This window comes from Coptis chinensis, chromosome 1 (genome assembly GCF_015680905.1).
Source record: "Coptis chinensis isolate HL-2020 chromosome 1, ASM1568090v1, whole genome shotgun sequence".
Taxonomy (NCBI): Eukaryota; Viridiplantae; Streptophyta; class Magnoliopsida; order Ranunculales; family Ranunculaceae; genus Coptis; species Coptis chinensis.
Genome location: NC_141456.1, coordinates 65,427,247 through 65,448,952, shown reverse-complemented (window position 1 = coordinate 65,448,952; position 21,706 = coordinate 65,427,247). Strand labels below are relative to the sequence as shown.

The 21,706-nt window shown below is 39.5% G+C and overlaps 1 pseudogene; it reads right to left on the bottom strand.

Moving 5' to 3' along the window:
- Positions 1–315: 315 nt before the first annotated feature.
- LOC147524963 (small nucleolar RNA R71) lies at positions 316–409 on the bottom strand (annotated as a pseudogene).
- Between the last annotated feature and the right edge of the window lie 21,297 nt (positions 410–21,706).

The window sequence follows — 21,706 nt, the reverse complement described above, 5'->3', positions numbered from 1 at the left end:
GCATCGTTCTAGCGGACCCGATTGGGGATTTCGAATCCCCAAATATTAATTTGTTACCCGTTTTCATGGATTAGACCATGAAAAACCTTATCAGCTACATCGCGTAGGATTGAGCAAGCCCTAACAACATTCCACCATCCTACGGTTGGTGCGGAACAAATTAAACTCAGGGTATTCCCTTTCACCTTAGCCGATAAGGCGGCGTCTTAGTTAACTGCCCAAACGCCTAATTACGTGGACTCGTGGGGCTAAACTTGTTCAAATTGTTTATGGAACATTTTTACCCACCCCTAAAGACGGATGAGATGCTTTCCAAGATTCATTTCTTTCGACAAAATCCTCATGAAACATTTTCAGAGGCTTGGAATCGTTTCACCGATCTCCTTATAGAGTGTCCACATCATAACTTAGCGAAAGACACGTTAGTTCGTGCCTTTTTCAAAGGACATCTACACCACCATAAAGAAGTCCTAGACATAATGAATGGGGGTAGTTTCTTAAACAAAGGAGCCTCGGAGGCTTATAAATTTTTAGAGGATCAAACTAAGCGAAATAACAACTGGGGGGGTAGTGATGATATCCACCGCTCCGCTAGTTCATCAAATACAGTTAAGGCCGCCAGTATGTTTGAAATTAAACACGATCCCGAGCTTAAAACTCTAATCGAATCACTCACTAAAAGGTAGAGGCCATTTCTCGCTCAACAAAAGCCTATCCCGTCATGAGCGTAAATTCAAATCCATGTAGTTTCTGTTGGAGCCCCGAGCATCCCAACTCCCATCGCCCTATAGCCTATGAACGGGCTTGTTCCATTAATAGTGAACCTAACGCCCCTTGGAGACAAAATCCCAACTTCGGTTGGAGAAATAACCAACACGCCACACCTCTGGGGTACAATAATCAATATGTTAGGCCAACACAAAGTTTTAACTAAGCTCCACCACGACAAGGACAGGGTCAGGGTAATTTTAATAATTATAACAACCAAGTGCAACCTCGACAAGGTCAAGCACAAAGTCAAGGTAGTTATAATAATTATAATGCTAATAGAGATCGTTCCGTAAATAATAACTATCAAAATCCACCAATAAATAATTCACGTGAAATAGTTCCAGTCACACCACCCGTGACTACTACACCCACACAACCGGATCGTCTTGACACCTTCATACAAGTAAGCCAAAAACTTTTCCAAACCATGGCTCAATCTAACCAACAGCTTCTACAATCCGTTAATAATTTAACCCAATAGTTGGCTCAAGATAAAGCCCAACCCAAAGGTGTGTTTCCAAGTCACGAAATACCTAATCCTAAAACAACAAATACAGCCTTTGAGATAACCGATAATACTAGTAATGAATATGAAAATGTAGGTGAGCTAAAGGCCATCACCACTCTCCGTTCTGGCAGAGTGGTTGATAACAAAGTAACTATGCCTATAGTTACCCCACCAGTAGCCCCTACACCAACTATTTTACTAGATACCGAAATAAAAACTGAAGACCCTACCACTGTAGAGGTACCAGTTATAACACAACCTAAGAAACAGAAAGCCACGGTTAAACATCCAGGTGATACTATTGCTAAATATAGACAGAAACCACCGTTTCCACAAAAATTAGCCGTGTTAACAAGGGATACAAATTATGAGGAGATTAGGGATGTTTTCAAGAATCTAACTATAAACCTTCCCTTCCTCAAAGCTATTAAAAAGCTACCACACCATGCTAAGTTTCTTAAGGAATTGTGTACTACTAGGCGTAAGACAAATATACCAAAAGACGCCTTTTAATGTAATAATTCCCAACTCTATCTGAACATAATGGAATTGTTAAGTACAAAGACCCTAGTCGTCCTACTGTACAATGCACCTTAGGAGATTCTTATACGACGACCGCGTTATTAGACTTGGGGGCTAGTGTTAACTTACTCCCATTTTATTTGTATAGATAAATAGGTCTAGACGAGATGCAACCCACTAAAATGACGTTACAATTAACTGATCGGTCTATTAAGTATCCTAAGGGTGTGGTCGAAAATGTTACGTAAAAGTTCAAGATTTTTACTATCCGGGCTGATTTTGTCATCCTCGATCACGAAGTCGATTAACGACTCTCCCGATCATCTTAGAGCGCCTTTCACCCGCAACCCGATCGCTCATTAATTGTCACGATGGTTCAATGTCCATGTCTTTTGGCCATCTTGCTGTTGAAGTCAATGTTTTTAAAACAAAGACCACGTTACTTTCGATTAGCCTATGGATGGAGAGGTTAGCATGATCGAAAGCTTTGCTTTCGAGATTATTTCAACAACACGTTCCCGATAATCATATGCCCAAATTTCTTTCCTTTGGAAGTTAAGACTCCAACATTTCCATCCCTACTCTAGTCGATACACATATTACGGATGAGGATGAGATAGATGACTTTCTCAAAGATGTAGAGGACTATCATAGTAACGAGGATATGACCAATCTAGATGAAAATTTGATGAGTTTCTTAGAGGCGGTGATAATTCATCCTATCAAGAACTACTTTCCACAACATCCACCTCGACTTCCCTCCTTCCACCCTTTCAAAGGAATCTCGAGTTTGCACTTCGATCCTTTTGTTTCTTCAGTGCTTCATAATTTTTTAAATCCACCTAGTAAACAAATACTTCAGAAGACAAAAGCATTTGACACCTTCATTTTCAGACTTGAGACAGTCCCTACACACACCCATGAATGAGTTTTATGCTAAACCCACATCCTCATTTTTTACATGCTATCCTTCTACAACTTATCCATATCCACCATATTCTCCACAACCATTCACTTTTCCACACTTATTTACTAGAACACCCACTCGTTCAAAAATGAAAAAGAATGTGCATGCTAGGTTACGTAATAGGGTGATCCGACTTCGCTTTCATTTCACTAGGTTGCGTCATAGGAAATCTTGGTGCTTGATTGTGTTTGGATATGTTTTCTGTGATATTTATTTATAGAATGATCCACAACTATTTCGGTTGTTGATATATGATAAACTGCATGTTCATACATATGTTTAGATAAAGTCTCGAGTATCTGACTATAAACGACTCAACTTTTGTGTTTGGTGCATTTCCTTTCATTTCCATATATTGGTGAGTGCACCATTAAGGTAACCGGGCCCTCCCTACGGAGTGTGTGGCTGTAAGTACCGGATCCTAAGTCCACATTTAACATAATTCACGTTTTCCACTCTTGCATGTTTTTCTCGGATTTTTGAGTCATGTTTCTCTATGGGGTGAATTATGTCTTTCTTGTTTATTGTTTTTCTTTTTTAAAAGTATATATATATATATATTAAAGAATAAAAATAGTAATCTAGGAAGTCTCGGGAATCTGACTTTAAAAGACCCACTGCTAAAAACAAATTTTCTAAGCTTCGTTGTAAAAAAAAAAAAAAAAAAAAAAGTGGGGTGTTCGTGTTTCCGTACTAGAATGTTTATGTCCCATTACAGTTGCTTAGGCCGTTTAATTGTATTACGATCCGGGTTGACATAATCTTGAATTTAGAGTTCAGTCGTTCGCATAACGTACGTCATGCATGCACTTCGAGGCATTTTCCACTATCTTATATGTCATCCATGGTCGGAATAGAGTGTTTTATGGATCATTGGATTGGAAATTCTCTCCTGATCATTTCCATATCTCATTCGCAAAAATCGGACCGGTAACGAAGCGGCAATTTTGATTTGAAGTTTCGCAAAAAAATCGAAAAATTCACAAATTTCGATTTGGGCTTGGGCCCAACCCGCGCCCACCGACAGCGCACTCGCGCCCTTACCTTTGGCCAACAGTCGCGTTCATCTTCTCAGAACCGCCATTAACGCCTACCAAAGCTTCCAAAAACCTAAAAAAAAAATTAAATAAATAAAAACAAAACCAAATTACCACGCCCACAATCCAAGACCCAATCCAAATCGACTCCAACCGCGACGCCCACAACCTCCACCAATTTCCATCAACAAAAACCACCGGAAAATCAAAATAAAAAAAAATTGGTGCTTTGTCACCACCACCCACCACCACCACCATCGTTTTTTTAGTGAGGTATCCCTCATTGCTTCCCCTACCTTTACAAACCTCAAACTGTATTCAAACTTCCAATGGCTCAACAACGCTGAATTTTACGGAACAAGCTTTTATCGGCAACCACTTCGCTACGTTTTACGGTGACGAAATGATCGATAGAAGATCGGAATAGCTTGTGGTACTCGACGGTGAAGCCTATTACCACGAAGACTTAGTCGACGGTTCTACAATAGGAGGGAGTTGGGGGACTAGGATTTTGTTACGGTGGCGAAGAGGAGGAAGGAAGTGACTCTTGGGTTGTTGGCGGAGAGATTCTAGGCATTCCGCCTAGAATCCATCTAACTGCATCACGTTGCAGGAGTCCCAATATAATGGGGTAGAGCCATTGATGAACGTGGCGATTCTTCGAAGGGAACTACAATGCGAGATCGCATTGTGTTCGTCGAGCATCCCTTTAGAACCAACCAAATAGGGCTTTCGCTGGATTGGATTGGAACGCCCCGGGAAGGAGAAGGTCGGCGACATCGGCTGAACTGCCTCCACATCTTATGGATACTCTAGGAGCGTAAGTCACGAAGTTCTACGTATCTTGGAGTTTTTGCTTAGCATGATTAGGGGAGTAGGGAAGTCCGTTTGCACCTCTCCCCGTGTTGATAACCAAGATCATCTTGAAATTGAGAGCGGCTCGGGCGTCGATAGGTCTTACATCACCCAACACGAAACCCTCGCATCTATAAGGAGTGTATCCAACGAGTTTGGAGGCTGCCCCGAGGATAGAGAAGAAGACGAGGAGGATGGTGGAAACGAGAATGCCGAGGAGGATGGGGGAAATCGAGAATGCCCCTGGAGGATGAGGAGGACTTGACTTGTTTTGATCGCGGATGCCCCGGAGGTGTTGGTCGGATCACGAGCGCATGGCTGTGATTCATCGTGGCATCGCGTTAAATTCAACACTATATCGCGAAGACCTCCGGACTCGACGAGCAACTATCCATCATAACTTTGAGATCCGTACCGTGAGAGAGGATGAGAGGTGGGAACGGATGAAGGCCGAGCTAGAAGCTCGGCGCCGATTCGGACCGACATGCTTGCACGATTCCCACCTCACGCGGGGATTCTCCTTCGAGGACACACCATCGAGAGGCACGAGCGTCGTCGCCGAAGGGCGAATGGTGCTGGCCCATCGGGGAGCTTCGGAGCTATCTCCTGAGCGTGTGCCCTCCGCTACCAGTACAGGAGTGATTAGGGATAGTATCGTTTGATGTTCTATTTTTATTTGTAGTTTCATTATTGTCATTTATTTTCATGTAAGTTTTATTTCCGTAATTTGAATTTTGTAGTGAAATGTACTTCGAATGAAAATTTTAATATAATGCGGTTATTTTCATTATGCGTGGTTGTTTAATATTGATCCCACCTTCCCAAATTGTTTAATAACAAGGTTTTCTCTAAGTTACATAATATGAAGACTCTATTATCTCAGACTTGTCCTTTTGAATATCCATTTCCTTCCTTCTTAAACCATCTCCTAATCCCCGCAACACCTAATAAAGACCTCTAGCTCAATTAGGAATAGGTTAGTGTGATAGTAAGTGGCAGATGTGTTTGATCGACTCTGGCTTCCTTGTTGTCATTGAGATTGTAAGGTAAAGTGTGCCCACCGCATTAATGGAGTAAATGGAACTTGAGTGGAAAAATCGAGTGTTGTATCTTGACTATTATTGTGAGAACCTATTGAAGGACGCTATTCCGAGTTTCAGAAACGAACCTGCTAGGCATTTCATAGTATTACTCATTGTATATATGTTTATTGTAGATGATTGATTATTATGCATATATTAGCTTAGGTTTCGACTTGATTACTCTATATGCATTGCTAGTGAGAGGTATAGTTAATTTAGAACATGAATAAGGAAATAATAGCTTTATTCCTTAGTCGTTGTAGTATAGATGAAGTTTGTGAGTACCTTCACTGGAAAACTCTCACGAGGCTATAACTCGTCCACTAGGGAATTCCTAGTGGTTTAAGGCCTTGTTGCATATGGTCAATGCAATCGCGACTCAAATAAACGCAGTAGATAGAACTCCATTTTTGGTAACTTATTCTAATTTCTCATCTTTGCTTGAGGACAAGCAAAATGCTGTTTGGGGGTGATTTGATAAGAGCCCAAAACTGTAGTTTTAACTCTGTAACAGTCATACTATTAGACCAATTATGTGAGTAATAATTAAGAGTTACCACTGATTACATGTTTTTATGCATTTCAGGTTTCAAAGTCCATTATGTGCAGAAATATGCCACTTTAGCGAGATAAAGGAGCAAAGGTCGGTTACTAAGGAGTTCTGTGATTGAAGGCCAAGATTCAATAAGACAAAGCCTTTCTAAAGTCCGGTCAAAAGCTGAAAAGTCGACGCCTTGGCGTAAAACAAAGACACAAAAGTCGTGAGAACTTCCGAAGGCCATATCTTTGGACTCAAACCTCGGAATGGGGCCTACCTTATGTCAAAATGACCGGCTCGGAAAGAGCTTTCCAATGGTCTAAACCTTGATCCAATCAGAGGAGCAGAAGCGGACGAAAAGTTCTATTGAAGCCAACTGCAGCTGAAGAGGCCTTTTTGGACTGAAAGAATTGGGTTTTGGGCCTGATTCTCTGGCCCAAAACATGGCTCCAAGCCCATGCACGATTTTTGGATCTGAAAGTATAAAAACAAAAGCTTAGCTCTTTGTTAATGGTAGATAGTTAATGGTAGATAGGAGGTTAGAAAATAAAAGTAGCTTAGAATAGAAAGTAGCCATTAGAATAGCTTCTAGATCTAGATTTAATTGTTTTTAATTAAGTTTAGTTTCAAATCCAATTCTTGTTTTAGATTAAACTCTTAGAATCATTACTCTTAATTAGTTTGATTAATAAAATAGCTAGTTTGTTAATTTCGATTCTTGTCATTTACATTTGTGTTAGATCTGATTTCATTTATTACTTGTTATTCAATTCTTAGTTATTAATTAGATTTTAATTATTGTTTAATTTAGATTAGTAAATTCAATTCTTTATATTATGTTTAGTTTTAATTTAATCGAAATGATTAAGTAATGATTCTCGGCTAAACCTCCATTAGAGGGGGTGAGAAGCCTTGATGAAAGCTTGATTCGATTATCGTAGAAATCGTCGTAATTTCCTTCCACTCTAGAAACGATTAGTTCACCATGAGAATGGGTTTAATCGCTCACATGCTAGTTATGAATTGGTAGGAATGCCATGTGTAATTAGGGATTAGAAAGAACCAATTGTTCTCAAAGCGTTCAAGTCGGATTTCGATAATTAAATTAGTTAATAAGATTAAGTTGAGTTAAGGTGGAATCAATCCCCCTCTAACTCTTTATCATCGAATCAACGTAGCATTCCCATAGTTATTTTGATAATCGACTAGTTGCATCTTGTGGGTAGTTGCATCGTAGTCTAGTTGCCACTTCGTAAATCTCTCATTAGACTTTAGAGTTAAGAGTACGTATACGTAGAGAACATTAACATGCGGAAAGACTAGGAGTGGAACGAATCACTCTACTCCACTATATCTCATAGGATTGAGAGTAGAATCTTTGATAAAATATAGGCACATAGATTAGTTTTAGTTTACTTACGTTTTGAGTTTTATCGTTCATTTCGTAGGTAAACTATATCAATTTTATGATTTATCAGCTATGTTAGAGAATTGCTTCTCTTCTTTGGCAAAAGTGTGAATTCAAAGTTTTTCCTTACTCACGATCTTCGTGTTCATATAGTTGGAGTAAGGATTCGAACCAACCTAAAGCTTAGGACAAACTACAACTTGGTTGTTTTACTCTTTAGGGAACTAGTGAGTAAGTTTAAATATGATTATATTAATACTAAATACTTGGTTTCTTTACTACACAAAAATTAAAAACATTAAGTTACAAAAATCATGAAACTAAGACACAATAAAATTTTACTAAAAACAAAGGTGGAGAGTTAATCCTCCTCATGTAAAGATAACCTTTGTTATTTGATTTTAATAAGTTCATTATTATCTTCCTAGAACTTATAGACAAGTCCTAATAAAAGAAAAACTTGATCCCTAATATATATGACTCATCTCTAAGCTCATACATGCTAGCATGTGGAACCAAAGCAATGACTTATCTCTAAGCTCATCACTTTGATCCCTAACTAGACACTACACCAACTATCATTTTGGGATAGGATGTAGGTCTAGTTGTTGTTCCTAAACAACTTACTAAACCAAACAACAAAGATTTTCCCTCACATGTGTTTTATTAACTCTCTGATAAACATAAAATAAATAGTTTTACTAATGAATAAAGCGATGAAACTCTAAACGAAAGTAAAACTACAACTGCTTGTTACTAGATTTATCAAAGATATTTTTCTACTCTCAATCCTATTGAGATATAGTGGAGTAGATGATTCGTTCCACTCCTAGTTCTTTAGCATGCGATGGGTTCGTATCAACTAATCAGTCCAAGGTCTAATGAGAGATTTACGAGAGGAATTCTATACTACGAGGTGAATTCAATTAACAAGTTACGAATAACGAAATGATAGAATGCTAAGGGTTTGAATCTAGATAAAGAATTAAAGGGAATTGAATTCACCTTAACTCAACTTAATCAACTAACAAAGACTCGTCTTGATCCAAATTGAATGCTTCGCATATCAAAATAGTAATTCTAATCCCTAATTATACATGACATCTCTACCAATCAATAACTAGCATATGAGGTTAGATCCACCCATTCTCATGGCTTAATCAACGACCTTCTAGAGTGGAATAAACTCTTACGACGATTTCTAAGTTAACAAGGATCAAGCTTCATCAAGGCTTCTTCACCCCCTCTAATGGAGGTTTAGCCTTGAGTCATGCTACTATCATTTCCCATTGAATTAAAACTAGACATCATATTAAACTCTTATCTTATGCAATTTTACTAAACAATAATTGAAATCTCAGGTAATAAATAGGAAATGAATAACAAGTAATAAAGGAATTTAGATCTAAACAATTGTAAATGACAAAAATCAAAATGAACAAGAATCTACTATTTTATTTATCTAATCAAGCAATAACAATATTTTCGAGGTTTAATCTAAAACAAGGAATGAAAATGAAACTAAACTTAATTAAAAACAATTAAAACTAGATCTAGAATTATCTATATTTTAGGTCTAATTAGCTACCATTACAAAGAGCTAAACTTTTGTTTTTATATGCTTCAGATCCAAAAATCGTGCATGGTCTTGGAGCCATGTTTTGGGCCGAAAAATCAGGCCCAAAACCCAATTCTTTCAGTCCAAAAAGGCCTCTTCAGCTGGAGTTGGCTTTGACAAACTTTTAATCCACTTTTACTCCTCTGATTTGGTCCAGGCTTAGACCGTTGGAAAGCTCTTTCCGAGTCGGTCGTTTTGACATAAGGTAGGCCCAATTCCGAGGTCTGAGTCCAAAGATATGGTTTTCGGAAATTCTGCTGACTTTGTGCACTATTTCTGCCCGCGTGGACTTTGACTTTTCATCTTTTGACCGGGCTTTACAGACGCTTTGTCTTCTTAAAAATTGGACTTTAATCACAGAACTCCTTAGCAACCGACCTTTTCTCCTTTATCTCGCTAAAGTGGCACATTTCTGCACATAATGGACTTTGAAGCCCGAAATGCATAAAACACGTGTCGAGTATTAACTCTTACTTATTATTCACATAATTGGTCTAAAAGTACGATTGTTAAGGGTTAAAAACTACAGTTTTGGGCTCTTATCAAACCACCCCTAACAGCATTTTGCTTGTCCTCAAGGAAATATGAGAAATTATAATAAGTGACCAAAAAATGGAGTTCTAACTAATCTCGTTTATTTGGCTGATTGCATTGACCATATCTGACAAGGCCTTAAACCACTAGGAATTCCCCTAGTGGACGAGTTGTAGCCTCGTGAGAGTTTTCTAGTGAAGGTACTCACAAACTTCATCTATACTACAACGATGAAGAAATAAAACTATTGTTTCCTTATTCATGCTCTAAATTAACTATACATCTCACTAGCAATGAATATAGAATAATCAAGTTGAAACCTAAGCTAATATATGCATAATAATCAATCTTCTACAATAAACATATATACAATGAGTAATACTATGAAATGCATTAATAGGTCCGTTTCTGAAACTCAGAATAGCGTCCTTAAGTAGGTTCTCACAATAATAGTCAAGATACAACACTCGATTTTTCCACTCGGTTTAGCTACTCCGGTCTTGCTTGATGGGCACACTTTACCTTACAATCTCAATGACACACAAGGAAGCCGGAGTCGATCAACACATCTGCCACTTACTATCACACTAACCTATTCCCAATTGAGCTAGAGGTCTTTATTAGGTGTTGCGGGGATTAGGAGATGGTTTAAGAAGGAAGGAAATGGATATTCAAAAAGGACAAGTCTGAGATAATAGAGTCTTCATATTATGTAACTAGAGAAACCCTTGTTATTTACTTTTGCTTCTACACCTTGTTTCCATTCTTAGCTATATTTTTTTTTCTTTGGCTTCTGACTCCTTTTATTCTATTTTTTTGGAGTTTTTATTTTATTTCTATTTTTATTTTTCTTTTCTTTGGATGGAAACTTCTTTTCTTTATTTTCTGAAGCAACTAACTAATTTTTGTTTACACAGGTTTTTCTCTTCTTCTTTCTTCCTCATTCTATTCTCAGACTTATTCTAAATTAGGTAGTTTGATTTTAGCAATTTTTATTTTTTTAATTTTTTGTTTTGTTTTTATAACAGGGTAAAGGATTTGTGGTTTATGAAAGGCTAAAGAAAGGCTCAGAGGGGTGACTAGCGGAAAATAATTCATAGGTTTGAATTTCTGGCTATATCGATCCAAAGAGGGCCTAAATTCTCGCTTAGGATATGGTTTAGTGATCAAGCAAGTGGACGTGTGATTTCTCTATCCGGATTTTACTTCTCCCTTGTGTCATTTCTCAAATGTTTCACTCATATAAGGCTTTAAGCTATATTCTCCACAGGATTTGTAGAATAAAGTACTCTAGCCTAGATTTGAAACTTCATCATAACAATCATAGATACTCATGTAATATATTTATAGATAGATGCAAAGATTATTACCTACATATTAACCTAAGTTTCTAACAATTATTCTGATGCAAAAGCTACGTGAGACTTCTAGATTGTTAAGAGCATAGAGAAAGAAAACAATACCAATATTCCTAAGTGTATAGCATAAACTTATTTATTTATATTTTTGAAATTTTTAACTTGAAAACAAATGCATATTATACATATCTATATCCTAACAGATGCCTTAATTACACGTGTTTCTATGCCCCCAACAAGAAGCATGCTTTGTCCTCAAAGCATTTAAATAAAGAGAATAGAAAAATATCATGGAAACGCGTGAAATTCTGGAACATCTGCAAAACAAGGTTAGAACATACTAAAATAGGAAATAAAAAAAATTGACGCAACTCTATAAGAGTTCCACCCGTTATGGGGTAGTAAGAAATTACTTGCTTGGGACATAAACAGACACTAACTGGAAATAAACACTTACCTGCACTCCCGCTTACTCATCATTCTCTTCTCTTTCAAAGGGACGAGGTTCTTTCACATCCTGCCATGCCATAACAACTTGCCACGCCTTCCGTTGTGTATCATCAACCATTGCTAATCTCTCGAGTGTTACTTGGTCTGATGGGGTGTAAGGGGCAACCAAATGAGGTTGCACCTGCCATCCCGGCCAAGTCATGGCTCGAAATGATCTGACTACGCGATTGGTGGGTCTCATGATTTCAACCTTTTTCCAATCCGTAAACTGGGTACAGAATTTCGGTAAGTAACTGCGCATAATGCGGCCAACCAAAACAGGCATAAGAAGATACTTATGCCTCATGGTATGGGTTCTCTTTAGAGTAGCCACTAAAACTCGGGGAATGTCATATCGGCGACGTCCCTCAGCTAAAGCAAGGAAAATGTCACCAGCAGTACTATTGGCAGAAGTAAACTGCCGTTCCCCTAAAATATTCATCATAATGAATAACATGGTTGTACCTACGTTGAGAGATAGGCTACCAAGGGCTATGCTATATCGCCCTTGGGTCCATGACACGAAAACCCCTCCTCCATAATACTCATGGAAATATGCATATTCATAGAGGTATGAGTTATCGGTCATATACCCCCACGCGAACATAGGGTCGGGGCAAGGGCAATCCCGAAAAACCAAATCTACCAAATACTTACTACCGAATTCTATAGTCGTGTCATTAATTGCAAGGGAAAATTTTTGTTCTCCTTCTTGGTTACAATAGAATGTAATATGATTATAGAAAAATTCAGTTAGCTGAGGTGAAAAAGTATCATCATCCCTCACCAGAAGATGCCACCATCCTAACTACACGATCCGCTCACGGAACGATGCTCCATAGGTATCGGTTCCCAGCAAGTTTTCGAACGACTATTCAGGAATGACTATAGGAGATGTCATCTCAAAACTACTCTCTGGAATAGCTGCGACGATCCTGGAACAACTCACCCAAAATCAGAAATTTTAAGGCGTCTACGGAAATCGAGGTGCGAAAGGCCGGATGGGAGCCAGTGTAAGCGCTCCGAAGAATTGGACTTCCAAGCACTTGGGCGCAGGTGGCGCTCGTATGGGGCGCAGGTACGCTCTGATGGTTTTTGAGTTACAGTACTCTAAGCGCAGGTGCGCTTGTTTTGGGCGCAGGTGCACTCGACTAGAATTTGTGGCGATGCTTAAGGCGCAAGTGGCGCTCCACGAGGGCGAGTCGCCCGAAGTTCTTGAACTAGCGGAATGTGAAGGAAAAGAAGGGGAAAACGGGGAGTGAAGGGTGATGATGGTTGAATGTGGGAGTTGTGAGTTTTGTGTGGAGAATGAATGAAGTTTATATAGGGTTTGGGTTCCTAAACCGATTCGGCAAGTTGCCAAAAAAATTTTTAAGGCAATTGTCGGAAACAACAAGTTTCCAAACCGAAAACGGAAACAACCCATATTCTGGATTCTATTCTAAATGTAATATATCTTATGCTGAATCTAGAATAGTAACTTCTAAATTCTCATAAATTTCATGTTGCCATCAAATATAATCATAGATATGCCGATATCGGCCAAATTGTCAACCCTCACTCGAAAACAATTTTACAAAAGATTATCATATACGAATTGTGGTAGGGTGAAATAATACCACCCCAAACGATTCGGGAAGGTGGAATAGATGATAAAAGCACGCACAATTTGAACATGACCAAAATTATATTAAAAAAAATGTAATTCAAACAACATCAAACCCAAATTCTAATTTAATTACTTAACTAATATCCGAACTAATAAAACCATAAAATAAATAAAGACAAAATAACATCAAAACACAACATTCTTCGAAACACCTAGCCATGTGATGAAACTGGACCCGGAGATGGAGATTGGTCCTGGAGTGATGAATTGCCTGCGCCATCTGTTCTTCGGGCGACGACGCCATGTCTCTCAGACTCATCTCGAAATGTAACCCTCCAAGGGTGGCATGCGTCTTAGCATCTCTATTCGGAACAAGCGATGTGCTTCCATCTCATCCCGAAGATCGCATCTTTGGGCTTGGTGACGGTGGTGGATAGTCTCCATGTTAGACAAGATATCTTCCTGACCCCTTTCGAGCATTTCAACTCTCGTCTGAAGGTTCGTTTGTTTATTTCAAACTACAATATGTCTATCTCGGATATCTTTACAAATACCATAAACGCAACGCAAGCCAGTTTGCAACACTTGCATGCGTTCTAAATTAGAACTACAACTATCTAATGCATCTTCATCCAGACATGTCATATCTTCCATTTCATCCTCCAACTCAACTACATTTCCTTCAGACAACAGCCAAGTCTCTTGGATGCAATCCGTATAAATACTTGCATTAGAATGCAATTTGATCTTAATAGGAGCAGATTTTGCGACAGCTCTAAAAGACAGCATGATCTTAGTAATCAATGCTGGATGGGGAGCAGTGATCTGTCCCACTCCTCAAATCACATTTAAATTAACTCGAGGATGCAGAAATTATACTTATTCATTTGCAAAATCCAGAGAACATGCAGACATTGCAGACCGATGTCGCTGACTTTTTCTTTCCCGAGGACGTTCCTACCAATCCACCGAAAGCTGATCCGGTTGGTTGGTTCTCAGACTTGACTGGCGGACGCAATGAGAACTCGGATTGTATTCACCTTCCACGACAGTATCTTTCATCAAAGCAGGAACTCTAGTATACTGGGATTCCTGAATTATAGTAGCCAACAACTATCTCGTTACTTCCCTCCTTCTCCCCGCAACCTTAATAAAAATTCGATCCCCCTCCACCTCTTTCTTCATATAGAATTGTTCTACCAAATCATAGTGGTAAAAATCCTCTGTTGAGTACCACAGTCTATTCCAATTTCTCCTAATCATCTCCGTGTCAAAAAATGGCGCGAAGCGGTCAGCAGCAAACTCGTGCTCCGGCAAAATTCTTCGTCGTAGCGCCATTGAAGTTTTTGAAACAAACAATGGTTTTGTAGATGGTGGAGGAGGCGAGTTTGATGAAAAACAACTAAAAACAATGGTGGTGGCGATGGTGGGTACGGTGGCAGGTTGGAAGCTTGAATTGGTGGCTGTTTTCGGTGGTGTGGGGAATTTGTTTGAGAGAACTCGGGCTGGTGGTTAACAATGGGCGTGGTGTAAATAGGTGTTTATTTTTCTTTTTATTTTTTTTATTTTTGGTTGTTAGGTTTTCCTTTAAACTTTGTTAACTGGCGGGATGGAAAAGGAAACACGACTGTTTGCGTTTTGGGAAGGAAGGAGACGCATGTGCCACGCACGTGCGTGCGGTTTGGACCTAAGCCCAAATCGAATTCCGAACTTTTTCGATATTTCGCGCAATTTCAAATTCAATTTGCCGCCGTTCTTCGGGTCCGATTTTGGCGAATGAGTTATGAAAATTATCAGTAGAGAATTTCCAATCCAATGATTCATAAAACACTCAATTCCAACCATGGGTGACGTATAAGAAGGTGGAAAAACGCCTCGAAGTGCATGTGTGACGTAAGTTATGCGAACGAAGGAAATCTAAGTTATAGATAAAGTCAACCCGAATGAACTACGACTAACGGGCCTAAGCAACACAAATGGAAAGTTCGAGCAGTTTGGATGGAAAGACCGACTGCCCACCCCCAAACAAATTTTTAAGCAAATTTTTAAACACAAAATTTGTTTTAAACGTGGGTCGTTTAAAGTCAGATTCCCAAGCCTTCTTGGATTTCTATTTCTATGATTTTAGCATTTTTTTTTATTTGAATATTTATTATAAGAAAAACAAAAAACAATAAATACATAATTCACCCCATAGAGGAACATAACTCAAAGACGGAGAAAACATGCAAAAGTGGAAAACGTGAATTATGTGAAACGTGGACTTAGGATCCGGTACTTACAGCCATGCACTCCATAGGGAGGGCCCGGTTACCTGAATGGTGCACTTACCACTATATGGAAGTGAAAGGAAGTACACCAAATGACAAAGGTCAGGCCTCATAGATGGGGTCCCGTAATGGACTTCCTACATCGTGGGACGAAAGATCGCGGAAAATGTTTTAACCGTTGGCCATTGACTTGAAATGTACTGTTGTCCTTGGGATTTACCAAGGTGATTGCCCCGTAGGGACTTTAGTAACAAGAAAAGGTCCAAACCAACGGGTTTTTAGTTTCCCTGGGAAAATATGTAGACGGGAGTTGTAAAGCAAGACCTTTTGACCGACCACAAACTCTTTGCGCAAGATTTGCTTATCATGAACACGCTTTCATGTTAGATTTATAATCCTTCAGCGAGATCGTAAGAATCGCCACGGATTTCTTCAAGCTCATTCAATTGTAACTTCATGTTTGACACCGCCTCGTCAATATTGAAGTTAAGGCTTTTTATAGCCCACAGTCACGGTGCTCTAATTCAACGGGCGGATGACAAGGTTTCCCAAATACAAGTCTAAAGGGAGACATACCTATAGGAGTTTTGAAAGCCGCCCCATACCATAAAGGCATCCGATAGACGCTTCGACCAGCCTTTCCTATCGATTTTCTGAGTTGTTTCTAAAATCTTTTTGATTTCTCTATTAGAAACTTCTACTTGTCCGCTAGTTTGTGGATGATAAGGAGTTGCTACCTTGTGTGTAACTCCATACTTTTTCACTAGAGATGCAACAACTCTATTGCAAAATGTGTTCCACCATCATCACTAATGATGGCTTTAGGAATGCCAAAACGACATAAAATATACTCCTTAATAAAAATACAACCGCCTTTATGGTCATTGCTACACAAGCCATGGCCTCTATCCATTTAGACACGAGTCCACGGCAACTAGAATATAAATGAAACCGTGGGAAACGGAGAAGGGACCCATGAAATCAATGCCCCAAACGCGTCAAAATTTTCTACTATCATGATTGGATTTAGTGGCATCATATTACGCCATTGATTCGCCCAAGTTGTTGGCAAATCGAATACACGCCTTTGCAATGCACTTGGGCATCCTTAAAAAGGGTAGGCCAATAAAATCCACATTGAAGAACTTTAGCGGCTGTTTTCATTCCACTAAAATGGCCACCACACTTTTGTCATGGCGAATGATAGAACTTCATTATATTCCCACCGGGAATACAATGACGAATAATCGATCCGCACAATACTTAAAAAAGGTAGGGCTCATCCCAGTAGTATAACTTAACTCTGGCCCTACGTTCATTTCTTGACCAATCATAAGGAATAACATCAGCCGCTAAATAATTTACAATGTCAGCATACCATGGTGCTGAAAAAATAGCATAAAGATGCTCATCAGGAAAAGAGTCCGGTATGGACTCAGAATCACTATCATCGTCGTTTGTAACTCTAGATAAGTGGTCGGCAACTACGTTTTTGACCACTCTTTTGTCCTTTATTTCTAATGTGAACTTTTGCAGGAGAAGAATCCATCGGATTAATCTCTGTTTAGCATCCTTCTTTGCGAGAAGGTACCTAAGGGCTGCATGGTCTGTGTAAACTAAAGTTTTAGAACCAACCAAATAAGGACGAAACTTATCAAAAGCATAGATGACAGCTAAGAATTATTTTTCAGTAGTTGTATGATTCCGTTGAGCATCGTTTAAGGTTTTACTAGCATAATAAATAACAGTGGACTTATTATCTAGTTTCTGTCCCAAGACAGGACCAACTGCATAATCACTAGCATCACACATGAGTTCGAAAGGTTTAGACCAATCGAGAGGCTGTATAATTGGTGCAGAGGTTAGGGCGGCTTTTAAAGTTTGAAAAGCTTGCTTACAGTTAAAATTAAACTCAAAGATGGCATCCTTTAAAAGCAGATTAGTTAAAGGCCTAGCTATTTTCGAGAAATCTTTAATAAAGCGCCTATAAAAACCTGCATGGCCTAGAAAGGCTCTAATATCACGGACAGTCCGTGGTTTAGGTAGAGTCGCTATCTTATCTAGTTTGTCCTTATCTACTTCGATGCAATCACTAGATACAATGTGACCTAGTACTATACTCTTTTTCACCATGAAATGACACTTTTCCTAATTTAAAACGAGGCTCTTTTCTTCACACCGTGTCAAAACCTTAGACAGGTTTGACAAGCAATCTGTGAAGGAGTCTCCATAGATAGAAAAATCATCCATGAAAACTTCCATAAAGCGCTCTACCATGTCACTAAATATATGAAGCATACACCGCTGGAAGGTACCAAGAGCATTACAAAGGCCAAAAGGCATTCGTTTATAGGCATACGTTCCAAAGGGACATGTGAAGGTAGTCTTTTCTTGGTCATCAATATCAATAATAATCTGAAAATAGCCAGAGTAGCCATCCAGAAAACAATAAAAAGCATGACCAGCTAGACGTTCGAGCATCTGATCTATAAAAGGTAAGGGAAAGTGATCCTTTCGTATCATAGCATTTAAACGTCCCAGAATCAATACTGATTCTCCATTTCATAGGACCTTGTGTGAAAACATAGTCACCCTTAGCGTTACGTACCATGGTAACCCCCGATTTCTTAGGAACTACATGAATGGGACTTACCCATTCGCTATCGAGATTGGGTATATGATACCCGCCATCGAGTAATCGTAAGACTTCTTCCCTAACCACCTCTTTCATGGCAGGGTTCAAAGCGACCGAGGTTCGAGAAGTCTTCGCGTTATCCTCCAAATGGATACGATGAGTGCAAACATTAGGGTCAATTCCCTTAATGTCGGCTAGGGACCAACCAATTGCAGACCAATGTTCCCTAATCACCCTGATTAAACGTGTCTCTTCATCCTTAGATAACAGAGAAGATATAATTACTGGATGACTACCATCCTGATCAAGTTGAATATATTTTAACTCCGGGGGAAAAGGTTTAAGCACCGGGGTGGAAGGAATGTCAGTAGATGTTTCGTCAGGGTCCTCATCTTGCGTAATGAACACTTGCTTAGGTAGCAAGTCGTCATACTCAGTATATGGAGCAACCGAAGGGTCTACAATTAGTTTGGACTCAAGGATGGTGTTGACTTCCTCTAAGTAGGAGTATTTACAAAATCTGAAGTTCCAAAAGAAAGGAATTTATACGTATGGTTTTCGGGAAACGTGTTGTTAAAATAATCTTGAGCTAAGCTCTCGATCATGCTAACCTCCCCATCTATAGACGATTCTGGTAACTGTTTCATCATTTTAAAAATATATACCTCAACAGAAAGATGGCCAAAAGATAAGGACATCTTACCATCGCGGAAATTTATAAGCGCGTTGGCAGTTGCCAAGAAGGAACGCCCTAAGATGATCGGTACAGAGTCGTTAGTGACTTCTGTATCGAGGATAACAAAATCTGCAGGATAGTAGAAATCCTGAACCTTAACAAGCACGTTTTCCACTACACCCTTAGGATACTTTATAGACACGTCCGCTAACCGCAACGCCATTTTTTGTAGGTTGCATTTCTTGTAGACCTATTTGTTTATACAAATAAAATGGGAGTAAGTTAACACTCGCCCCCCGTGTCTAATAAAGCGGTCGTCGTGGTAGGATTATCCTAAGGTGCATTTTACGATAGGGCGACCGGGGTCCTTGTACTTAACAATTCCATTATTTTCTGATAAAGTTGGGAACTGTTCAGTTAGAAAGGCATCTTTAGGTATGTTGGTCTTACGCCTAGTAGTGCACAACTCCTTCAGAAACTTAGCGTGGTTAGGTAGCTTTTTAATAGCTTCGAGAAAAGGAAGGTTTATCGTTAGATTTTTGAAAACGTTCCTAATCTCCTCAAAGTTTGTATCCCTGGTTAGCATGGCTAATTTCTGGGAAAATGGTGGTTTCGCTATATATTTAGCGTATGGCTCAACTGGATGTCTAACCTTGGGTATCTGTTTCTTAGGTTGTGGTTTAACTGGTACCTCTACAATGGTAGGCTCTTCAGTTTCTATTTCGGTATCTAGTTCGATATCCGGTGTATGGACTACTGGTGGGGTAACTATAGGCATAGTTACTTTGTTATCAACCACTTTACCAGAACGGAGAGTGGTGATGGCATTTAGCTCACCTACGGTTGTAGTTTCCGTACTAGTATTACCGCTTTATCTCAAAGGTCGTGTTTGCTGTTTTAGGGTTTGATATCGCTTGGCACGAAACACTTTTTAGTTAAACTTTCTCTTGGGCTAACTGTTGTATGCCCTGATTTATGGATTGTAAGATCTATTGGTTCGATTGAGTCATTGATTGGAAAAGTTGTTGGGTAACATGTATAAAGGTGTCGATACGATCCGGTTGTGTAGGTGTAGTAGTCACAGGTGGTGCGACTGGAACTATCTCACGTTGATTATTTATGGGCGGGTTGTGATAGTTATTATTGTTAACCGGAACGATACCTCTATTAGTATTATAACTATTATAATTACCCTGACCTTGTGGTTGCGCTTGGTTGTTATAATTATTATAATTCCCCTGACCTTGTCCTTGTCCTTTCCTAGGTGGAGCTTGGTTATAATTGTTTGCTTGCCTAACATTTTGGTTATTAAACCCTGGAGGTGTAACTTGTTGATTGTTTCGCCAACTGAAGTTGGGATTTTGTCTCCATGGGGCATTAGGAATAAGATAGCTGTTAATGGAGCAAACATTATCTTGCTTTGATTGTTGTTGTTCATAGGCGAGAGGACAATAGGAGTCAGGGTGCTCAGGACTCAAACAGAAATTACATGGGTTGGAGTTGACATTCATGACGGGGATAGGCTTTTGTTGAACGAGAAATAGCCTCTACCTTTTAGTTAGAGATTTGATTAAATTTTTAAGTTCGGATCGGGTTTCATCTCAAACATACTTGGCGGCCTTTAATCTGTTGAAGAAGAACTAGCGAGGGGATATCATCACTACCCCCCAATTATTATTAAGCTTTAGTTTGATTTTCTAAAATTTGTAAGCCTCCGAGGCTCCTTTACTTAGAAACTACCCCCATTCATTATGTCAAGGACTTCTTTATGGTGGTGTAGAAGTCCTTTGAAAAGGCACGCGAACTAACGTGTCTTTAAGCTAGGTTATGATGTGGACATTCTATAAGGAGATCGGTGAACGATTCCAAGCCTCTGAAAATGATTCATGAGGATTTTGTCGAAAAGAAATGAATCTTGGAAAGCATCTCATCCGTCTTTAGGGGTGGGTAAAATGTTCCATAAACAACAACAAGTTTAGCCCACGAGTCCATTGAATTAGGCGGGGCGCGCTTAACCAAGACGCCCTTATCGGCTAAGGTGAAGGGAAATACCCTCAGTTTAATTTGTTCCGCACCAACCGTAGGATGGTGGACTGTTGTAAGGACTTGTTCAATCCTACGCATGTGCTGATAAGGAAAACGGGTAACAAATTAAATATGTTTGGGGGGATTCGAAAATCCCCCACTGGGTCTGCTAGAACGATGCAAGATTTAGGGCTATCGCTCAAGGCTTTGTAAAAGTCGGAGAGAGGAGTCTCCCTTTCTTCAGCCATTATGTCAGGTGTGGTGTGTGGAATAGTAGCTAGAGGTGTAGTGATTGGTATACTAGATAGACGTGTTTGTTGACGTTGACGGTTAATTACGTTCGGTGTTTTTCTCCGACCATACCTCAATCTCATGCAAGGGTAAGTCTAAACACGACAACACTCCAAACAATCTTGATATACTAGTATAAACCTCTAACTGGAGATGTGAGGTGTGGAAGAAAAGAGTACCTGAATGCCTCCTTGCTTCGCTTATGAATAGCATCTTGTTTACGCGTGCTCAATGTGTATAACAAGTTAGAACACTGAAAACTTGAAGAAATGGAAAGTTTGAAACAAACCTGAGGAAATCGGGCAATTTCAGCGAAGGACGCGTCGCGCTCTATTTGAAGCGCAGTCTTCGGAGACAACTTCGGAGTTCCAGTCTTTGGGGCAGTGGCTCGTTTTGAAGCGCCAGTGCGCTCAGGACTTGTCCGATGTCCAGTGTTTGAGCGCAGGTGGCGCTCTGTATGGGCGCAGGTGCACTCCGTACAAAAATGAATTTCCAGGCGTTTTAGCGCAGGTA